This window comes from Cibotium barometz, chromosome 32, assembly GCF_041138505.1.
Source record: "Cibotium barometz isolate CiBa-2024 chromosome 32, ASM4113850v1, whole genome shotgun sequence".
Classification (NCBI taxonomy): Eukaryota; Viridiplantae; Streptophyta; class Polypodiopsida; order Cyatheales; family Cibotiaceae; genus Cibotium; species Cibotium barometz.
In genome coordinates, this window is record NC_141077.1 from 20,944,242 (window position 1) to 20,953,407 (window position 9,166).

The window sequence follows — 9,166 nt, forward strand, 5'->3', positions numbered from 1 at the left end:
CACCATAGCCACTCACTCATCAGTTCAGTTCTTCCGTTGGGAGCAGAATGCTCATGGCAGCTGCAGCAATTTGTTGGGCGGCACAAGGCCGGACACACGGATCAAGCCCATGCGCAGATTGGCCAAGTGACGCAGCTCCAACAGCATCAGGCTACCTTACTGTTAACCAAAGCAGTGGCTCCAAAATGTTCTTCACATACTATGAGGCCATAGAGCAGAGACACCCTAGGAAGAAAATGAAGAAAGAGAAACATCCAGTAGCAGAAAGTGATGATGGTTTACCTATGTATGATGATGATGGGGTACCCATCCTGCTATGGCTCCAAGGTGGCCCTGGATGCTCTAGCATGACTGGGAACTTCATTGAGCTTGGGCTGTGGCGCGTGGACGAAGATCAGTGCCTGCAACGCAGCCCCGCCCCATGGAACCACATCTTTGGCGTCCTCTTTCTTGACAACCCTGTTGGTGCAGGCTTCAGCATTGCCTCCTCCATTGATGACATCCCTTCTGATCAAAACCATATTGCCCGTGATGTCTACACCGCTCTCGAGGGCTTTTACAACCGGTTCCCTGCCTTCCGTGACCGCCCCTTTTATGTAACCGGGGAAAGCTATGCAGGGAAGTATGTCCCCTCTGTTGCAACTTACATACTTCGCAAGCAGGACGAGCAGAGAATTTCTTCTCACAGCCAATTGGGTTCGCGGCTTGATGGCGTTGCCATTGGCAATGGCCTTACCCACCCCATTGCACAGGTAGAATCACTCAAAAAGCACTTAGAGAAGCGAGACGCGCTTCTGTAATGAGTTAAGGAAACATTTAAACAAATGTTTGTTCAATTGGTTTGGAGCTTATTTAGATCGTATAAGTTTTTGATATCCAGGTTCCACTCAGTGCTCCCACTGCTTGCTACATGGGGGTCATCGATGAGCGTCAAAATGCCAAATGCCGGCACGCTGGCCGCAAAAGCCGTGTCTCTCATAGAGGAGTGGACGGATGCCCATGATGAGGCACAAGGAGGAGGTGCGCAGGTCTTTGTTAAATGCTGAGCCACTGAACTGGGTGCTGTGCAGCAGTGTGTTGAAAAGGAGGATGGCCTCAGATGTGCCCAAGAGCACCAAGCACATGGTTGAGGTTCTACTGAATCGATCCATCCCAGTGTTGCTATACCAAGGGCAGTTCGATGTGCAAGGAAGGTTTGGAAGGAGAACAATGTCGTCGCAGGATATGTTCGATCCTACTCTTCTCTTACACATGTTGTGATCTCTAATGCAGGCCATCTGGTCCCTGCAGATCAAGCTTATCCCTCACAGCGCATGGTAGAGGGTTGGGTTTCTGGCGAGACCTTTCGCTAGTTATTGTTTAGCATACCCCACTACGAACTATGTGATCCACTCCGACTATGTTTGTGCAAATATAGAGTCGTATCTTACATTTATCGAAGGTTCACTAGTGATAAAATCCAAGCTTATGCATTCCCATGTCATCTCTAGCATACTTTTGTTTTTTGAACCAATAGTGAGTATATATCCTACTTCAAATCTGTCTTTACATCCAGACCCATTTAAACAAGAGATTCTAACTGAACACACCCCTTAGTCATAAGACTTTACAATTCTACATTCAAATGTTTACATAACATATTCCATCAATCTTCCTCCATCATAAAACTGGACTGTATCCAAGAGATTTGGTAACTGAACTGAACGCAGGCTTCCATAATAGCTTCAGTAGTGCATCCTCTGGGGGTTTGCTTCTCTAACACTTCCCTCTTTTTTGACCAAATGCTGACTGTGGGCCTTGTCCCAACAGGGTTCGCTATGAATGCCACAAATGTGTAGTCCACTTGCTTCTCCTTGAGGTACCATCTTCTAGTTTTAGGGGCAAATTTAACTTGTTTGGGCTTCAAATCCAGACCAATACAGACCTACATTATATCAATCATATGTTAGACTTCCCTAGTATGCATGACAGTCCCCCAAAAAGATAAAGAAATCAAGTGATGCCATTTTGCAGCCTCTGAATTACTTTACCCATCCCATCTTTATCCAGCATGTTCTCACATAGACTATAGACCAGCACATATACACACTCTTATGCATCAGTTCTGTCACATCCAATCCAAGAGAGGATCCACTTTGAAACATAATACAATTTCTAGTAACCCAAATTTCCCATAAATAGCAAGCTCTGATAATACTAAACAATACATCTACAGCCCCATCATTAGATATCTATTTCCCAAGAATCGAGTCTCCATGATGGCCCTAAATCCCTATACAATGTTCAACCCACTTGCCAATTTTGTCCCATGCTCCTCTGATAGCTAGAGAGTCCTAAAATGCATGTTTTTTATCCTCCAAGGTAGTTCTACATCTGGGGCAACACCCACTCGTGAAGTTTTGTTACATTAGCTTAATCCCAATGGGCAAAGCCCATATACATAAGAAAACCTGAAATTTGACATGGATATGGCACTCCCACAAGTCTTTCCATCTCCTCTTCCAACAGCCAAGGCTCCAGCTCACCCTTCAAATTTTGTTACAATATTTCACACATTAATTTTCCCTTTTCTTAGTTTTGTATACAAATCCCTAGTTTTTCCTTTTAACAATTTAGCCCCATTGAACTAAGCCCAGTCTTTTATTAAGCAAGACTCATCAAATGTAGTAGAGAACCACCCTAGCAGAGTATGCACTAGCACCTGTTCCATTAAATCCCTTTCCCTTGTAGACAAGTCAAATTCTAGCTCCAGTTGATCAAGTTCTTTCCACCCCACAGATGTCCAGTCCGAGTAGTCTGCCAACCTCCTTAACCCTTTATTGTTCAGTTTTCTTGCTGAGCAAGTATCTAGAAGGGTGGAATCAGTGAGACCACCATAGTCCCAAATTGAGCATTGAATTTCCTGAGGCTCTGCATCCCCCATCCCAATTCATTAGACTCAAAGCTTCCTTCCATTTGTTGCTCAACATCCTACATAAAGGAGAACCTATCACTTTCAAAGGAGCATAGGACACAAGAACATTATGTAAGCATTCAACATAGTGTTACATACTGCTATTCTGTCATGAAAAGGGATCTTGATCCCCTCCCACTTCTTTAACTTCCCAATGAATCTGTCTAAGGCCCAGGCAATCAATTACTTGTTTGTGACCGCAACCCCAAATGGGACACAAGAACATTATGTAAGCATTCAACATAGTGTTACATACTGCTATTCTGTCATGAAAAGGGATCTTGATCCCCTCCCACTTCTTTAACTTCCCAATGAATCTGTCTAAGGCCCAAGCAATCAATTACTTGTTTGTGACCGCAACCCCAAATGGGACTCCTATGTGCCTAACATTCTACCCTTTCCTTACTACCTCACACCTCCACCTCTCCAATTCAAAATCATCATCCTCAGTAAGAATTATGATTCTGGATTTCTGAATATTACACCTAGATCCAAAAGCCTTTGCAAACTCATGTATGATAGACAAAGCCTATCTTATATTACTGTTATCAGCTTTCAGAAACAACAATGAATCATCAGCAAAGCATTGGATAACTAGTTGCTCACTATTTCTCAGCTTCAATCCAGTTATTCTCCCTTTTATACAGGCATCTTCCAAGGCCACTATCAGCAAAGCATTGGATAACTAGTTGCTCACCACTATTTCTCAGCTTCAATCCAGTTATTCTCCCTTTTATACAAGCATCTTCCAAGGCCACTATCAGAGAATGAGAAGCAATAGCAGCAAACAAGAGGGGGGAAAGAGGGCAACCTTGCCTCACATACCTATTAATTTCAAACCTCCCAACCACTCTCCCATTCAGCAGGACATTAGATTTTCCTCCCCAAGTAAGAGTGTCAATACAAGTAGCCATTTTAGTCTAATTCTAATGGAAATCACACTTTTATAATAAAAACATTTCTAATATGCATTTTTCTATGCCTAGAATGAAAATAACATTTTTAGAATACACTAACGGTGGGGATTACTCTTTTTGAATAATAAAAGATAAAACTTATTTCACAAAATTTAAGAAAATTTTACCATAACCTCCTTTGTATGGCTACCAAGCAAACTGATTTTAGAATTTTCCAGATCAGTTTGGTCACTTTTTGATCATTTTTAGGTCAGTTTAGCCTGCTTTTTGGTTCTAGTTGAAACAAGAGAGAGAAGAGATGAAATATCTCATTATTTGAGAGTTTAAAACTCCACCACACATGTGAAATAGGCACCTCCTTCATGAGGGAAATTTCCCCACACTGAGGTGTCAAAAATGCATCATTTCCTGTAAATATCTTTTCTTTTTTAACTAATAATCTTTTCCTTAGTCAACTCTTCATCTTCTGTGAGTATTTACTCATTTTTGGGGGGATTTTCTTTATTTCTTCAATTTATCTCCTCCCTACATTTGGATTAATCTAATTGGCCCCTCAGAACCTTAATCTAAAATTTTCAAAAAATCTAGATCCTTAGGCTAAGGCCTTTTGAACATATTATAATTTATTTCTAATGCACCTTTCAAATTTCTTTTTGAACTTCTGTTTCGAAAAAATTTATTTTAATAAGAAAAGATATTTTTCCATCAAAAAATATCTAAAAAATTGAATAAACTCTCTCTAGAACATTTTCTCTCTCTAAGCCAAAACAGGTAGAAACAAGATCTGTTAATATTCTGACAAGGGGAATGATTACAGGGGGAGAGATTGGACAACTTGAGGGGCTGGGGGAGGAATCTTACATCCTACCCCACTTAAAAAACGCGAGATGTCCTCATCTTGCCAGCTGGAGTATGATCTCTTTCATCTTCTTCTTCTTCTTCAATCACTTCCAGCGTTACTGCCTTGGAAGTGGAAGTGGATGGCCGATTTTGGAACAACTCTCTTTGACTTCCCCTATTCTGAGGCAGAGGTCTTGCATTATTTTGGATTGAAACTGCAGGTTAGTTAGAGGGTCTACTTTTGGGATTTCCCTGAATTTGGCGGATAGAAACCTGATTACTCTGGAAGGAAGGAGCTGGAGTCTGGAATCTTGATCCCTGATTTCCCTGCCCCGAAAACCTTGATCCAAAAGGAGTTAGGCAATCCATACTGTGATGTCCAAATCCTTGACAGTTATAGCATTTCACTCCCTTTTTCAAGGGTGGAACTTCTGAGTTAAATTCCAAGGAAATTTGGGAAAAGGACATTTCTTCCGTTCTGGAACTTTCCCTATCCTGGGATTGACCCTGATATCTCTTAGGTGGTGGAAGGTTGGAATCACCTTCTGGAACTAATAATCTTTTGAAAGGTGATGGTGTTGGCTTTGGTGGGACCTTGAAATCAAAGGCCTTGAAGAAATCCATCCACATTGCTTCGGCCATGGAAACTGGCTTGGCGTTCTTCACCAAAATATTCAAAGGTTCGTTTAGTCCCCGAATGAACCTGGCCATCAGTTGTTCTTCATTCAACGGTGGTGAGTATTTGAGGAGAAGAGCGAACGCTTGGTGATATACTTCAATAGTTCTGCTCCCCTGGGTTAGCTCTAAGAATTTGTTCATTTTTGTTTCCAAAAAGCCGGGAGGACAGAACCTCGTCCTTAGTAGGTAAATTTTGACATCATTCCATGTCTAAGTATTCCGATCCAGACGGTTTGTCTCGCAGTGGTTTCCCCATGCCACTCTAGCTGTTTCTACAATCTTCAGCCTTGCAAGAGCCATTTTGCTCTTCTCACTGTACCCGGTGACATCGAAGTATTCTTCCATTGCTTCGATCCACTTCTCCACGGCCTCTCCCAAGTTTTTCCCTTCACCCTTGAAAGGTCCAGGCTGCGGCGAGCTATGAAGAGTTTTCAAACATCCAAGTCGAGCTCTTCCTCATCGAGTTGGGGGTTATCATTTCTACCATGACGACCTCGATCCATGTTCCTATCAATACGAAAAATCTTATTAAGTTCCCTTTATTTATGATTCAAATCTAATTTTTGATTCATCTGATTCTGGGGTTCTTTAGATAGGTCATCTCCCCACAGAATCATGGGATAAAGATACTTGCATTATCAGATAACAATTCATTCAGAACATATCATTCATATCTTTAACACAATAATGGTCTATTAGACCAAAATTTCCATCTGAATAGTCCTCCATGGGGGGATCTCAATTTTATAGATTTTTAATTTGTCATCTCTTAACTTGATCCACTGGGTCAAGAGTTAACAGTAGCAATCTGTCAGCACAATCCACTAATCTCATAGTGATTTGCTGAAGTCATATCGTCATTCTAGTTACAAACACAACACAGGGACTTGTCCCATTCATCCTCATTGTGGTTTTGCTCAGTTTATCGCTTTTCAACCAAAAAATCAGGAATCATCATTTTTCAATCAAAATCCAATTCAACTCATCAGTTCTCAACCAGTATTTTAAAATCATCACATTTGAATTCATCATCCAGATAGCATTTTAGCTTATAATTTCAAGATCTTAGACTTACTCGTATATACTGCCAGTAAAGAGCTGCAATTATACCCTCGGTATATACGGGTAGTCACGGTCCTTGGAATTATAAGGTAAATACCATCATGTCTAGGCCTCAAGTAAGTCAGGGATTCCATACAATTGCAGTACTTCCATCTGAAGACCCAATTATCAAATTAGAAATTTTATTCCGAATATCAATTTGTATGAGTTTCGTTACACAATTCCAACCTTTTACTGCTACTTCATAAATTTATGACATTCTTGGCTTCTCGGTTGATCCACTTTAGCCAAATTGCTTTGATACGGGCTATAAGATCCCTGACCCCACTGCGCAACGAATTCTGGGGAGCTAGCAGCGGAAGTAGCACTTCTTACGCGGGAAAGGGTCCCACAATCGGGGCCTTGCCCACAGATATCCAGACAAGAGACTAATCCATCGATTCTTCCAAAACCGAACTCAGAAAAACTTCCCTTCCCCGGAAAGCACAGGCGATTCCTCCAGGATAACTTTTCTCTAAGTAGTCAAAAGCCTTAACTAACTGAACTGATTTGAGCGAACCCGTAAGTCCCATAGTCAGATCAAGGGAAAGATTGCACTTGGATCATAGAGACCAATGCTTTTTTCCTCATTAAGAGGCACAGCCGTCGATTCTTTTCCATAGAACAATTTTTATCTGGGATTTACTTCATCTATCGTACCAATAGAAACTAGTCTCATTTTAGGGATCCATTAGTCCAGCCTAACCCCATCCAGAGTCCCATGGGTTAGCCAACCGCCCAGTGATGGGATCCAATTAGGAATTTGGTTAGGTTTTGTCCCGGGTACTAGGGAAAAGAGTTCCCAAGCCCCCTAGCCAGAAATTCATGCAAACTTACAACTAGTCACACCACTTACACACCCAATATGAAATTGCCTTTTTCACAGAATCAGCATCTTCTAAAAACATTCTTTTAATGAAACCATTGTGTCACTGATAATAATCGTCAAAATCTCCGATTGAATCCTTATTTCTAATCATTCCTTCATCTGTGTATCTATGGCATTATTGGCAATAACCAGAACGCTCACCATCTGTCCTCTAAGGGGCCTTTTCAATAGTTCCTAGCTCATAGTAACCGGCAATATATTCACATAACAAAATGGAATCTCTGTTGAAGATTAGCAAGATCAACCAACGGATCCATATAAAAGAGCCATAGACTCATCCGTTGAGGACTAGCAAGGTCAATCAACCAGATCCATGCCCGAATTCAGAAAACAACTCTTACTCCTTGTTCCAATATCTTCCACGACGCACGTGTGGGTATCGTCGGTGACCCAGAGCCCGAGCACTGTATGGTCAGTACCCTCTAAGATCTTTCGTAGTAGGTGACCTAGCGCTTCACTCATAGGTCGCTTCTCGTTGGTCCCTCATCCACCGTACTGGAAGCTCACCATTTAAATCGAACCAAGGCTAGTCAAGACCTCGGCCGACCTTGCTACGCGAGACGTCCTCCATTGACTCTCCGTCAGCTGTTGCAACTTTATCAGAGCTAGGTCTCCACGACCTCATTCACAAGACGGTCAAAATGCTTCCCCAACATTTTTGACATAAAACAGTCATTTAAAAATAGGTCATAAATACAATTTCTATAACGAATCTTTCGTTTTTCCACATAAATCTACATTACTTAAATCCACATTCATTTCATAAGCATTTCCATTCTCATCACATAATTTTCCATCTTAACACTTCTTTTCTCAATTAACCTCATCAGATCTCATCCACTCGCATTTACCTATACATCTCATCTCATCACATTCATTAACATCTATCGAGTTTACATTGTATCTTACCACATCCATTCACATCCCATACCATTCATTCTCATCCCGATTCACATGTCATCACATTCATTCTCATCCCTTATCATTCATTCACATCCCGATTCATAGGTTATCACATTCATTCACATCCCTTATCATTCATTCACATCCTGATTCACATGCTTACACATTCATTCACATCCCATATCATTCATTCACATCCTTTATCATTCATATCTATCCAATTTACATCACATCTCATCGCCTCTATTCTCGTTCATATCCATCACATTCACATCCACATATATTCTTCCACATACATCCACATCCATACTTATCACATACACATCCACATCTATCCTTTCACATACATTCACATCCATAGTTATCACATACACATCCACATCTATCCTTTCACATACATCCACATCCATCCTTTCACATACATACATCCACATCCATTCTTTCACATACATCCACTTCCATTCTTCACATACATCCACATCCATTCTTCACATGCATGCACATCTATCCTTTCACATACATCCACATCCATTCTTTCACATACATCCACATCCATCCCATATTATTCATTTACATCCTGATTCACATGACATCTCATCACATCTATTCACATCACATCCATCCATCCATCCATTCACATTTATCTGATTCACATGACATCTATCCATCCATCCATTCATTATTATCTGATTCACATCACACCTATCCATCCATTCATTCTTTTATAAAAATCAAATTCTGTGGGAATAACATTCTCATAAAAATCAACTTCTGTGGGAATAACACTTTTATAAAAATCCTTGTATACATCTATTTATGCATAAATTCAATTTTAAGGAAAATAACACTTTTGAAAAAAAAATCCTTTATGCATCTTTCTATGCA

At 40.7% G+C, this 9,166-nt stretch overlaps 1 pseudogene; it reads left to right on the forward strand.

The window, feature by feature from the left end:
* On the forward strand, window positions 1-1,367 carry LOC147619952 (serine carboxypeptidase-like 50 pseudogene; annotated as a pseudogene).
* The last annotated feature ends 7,799 nt before the right edge of the window (window positions 1,368-9,166 follow it).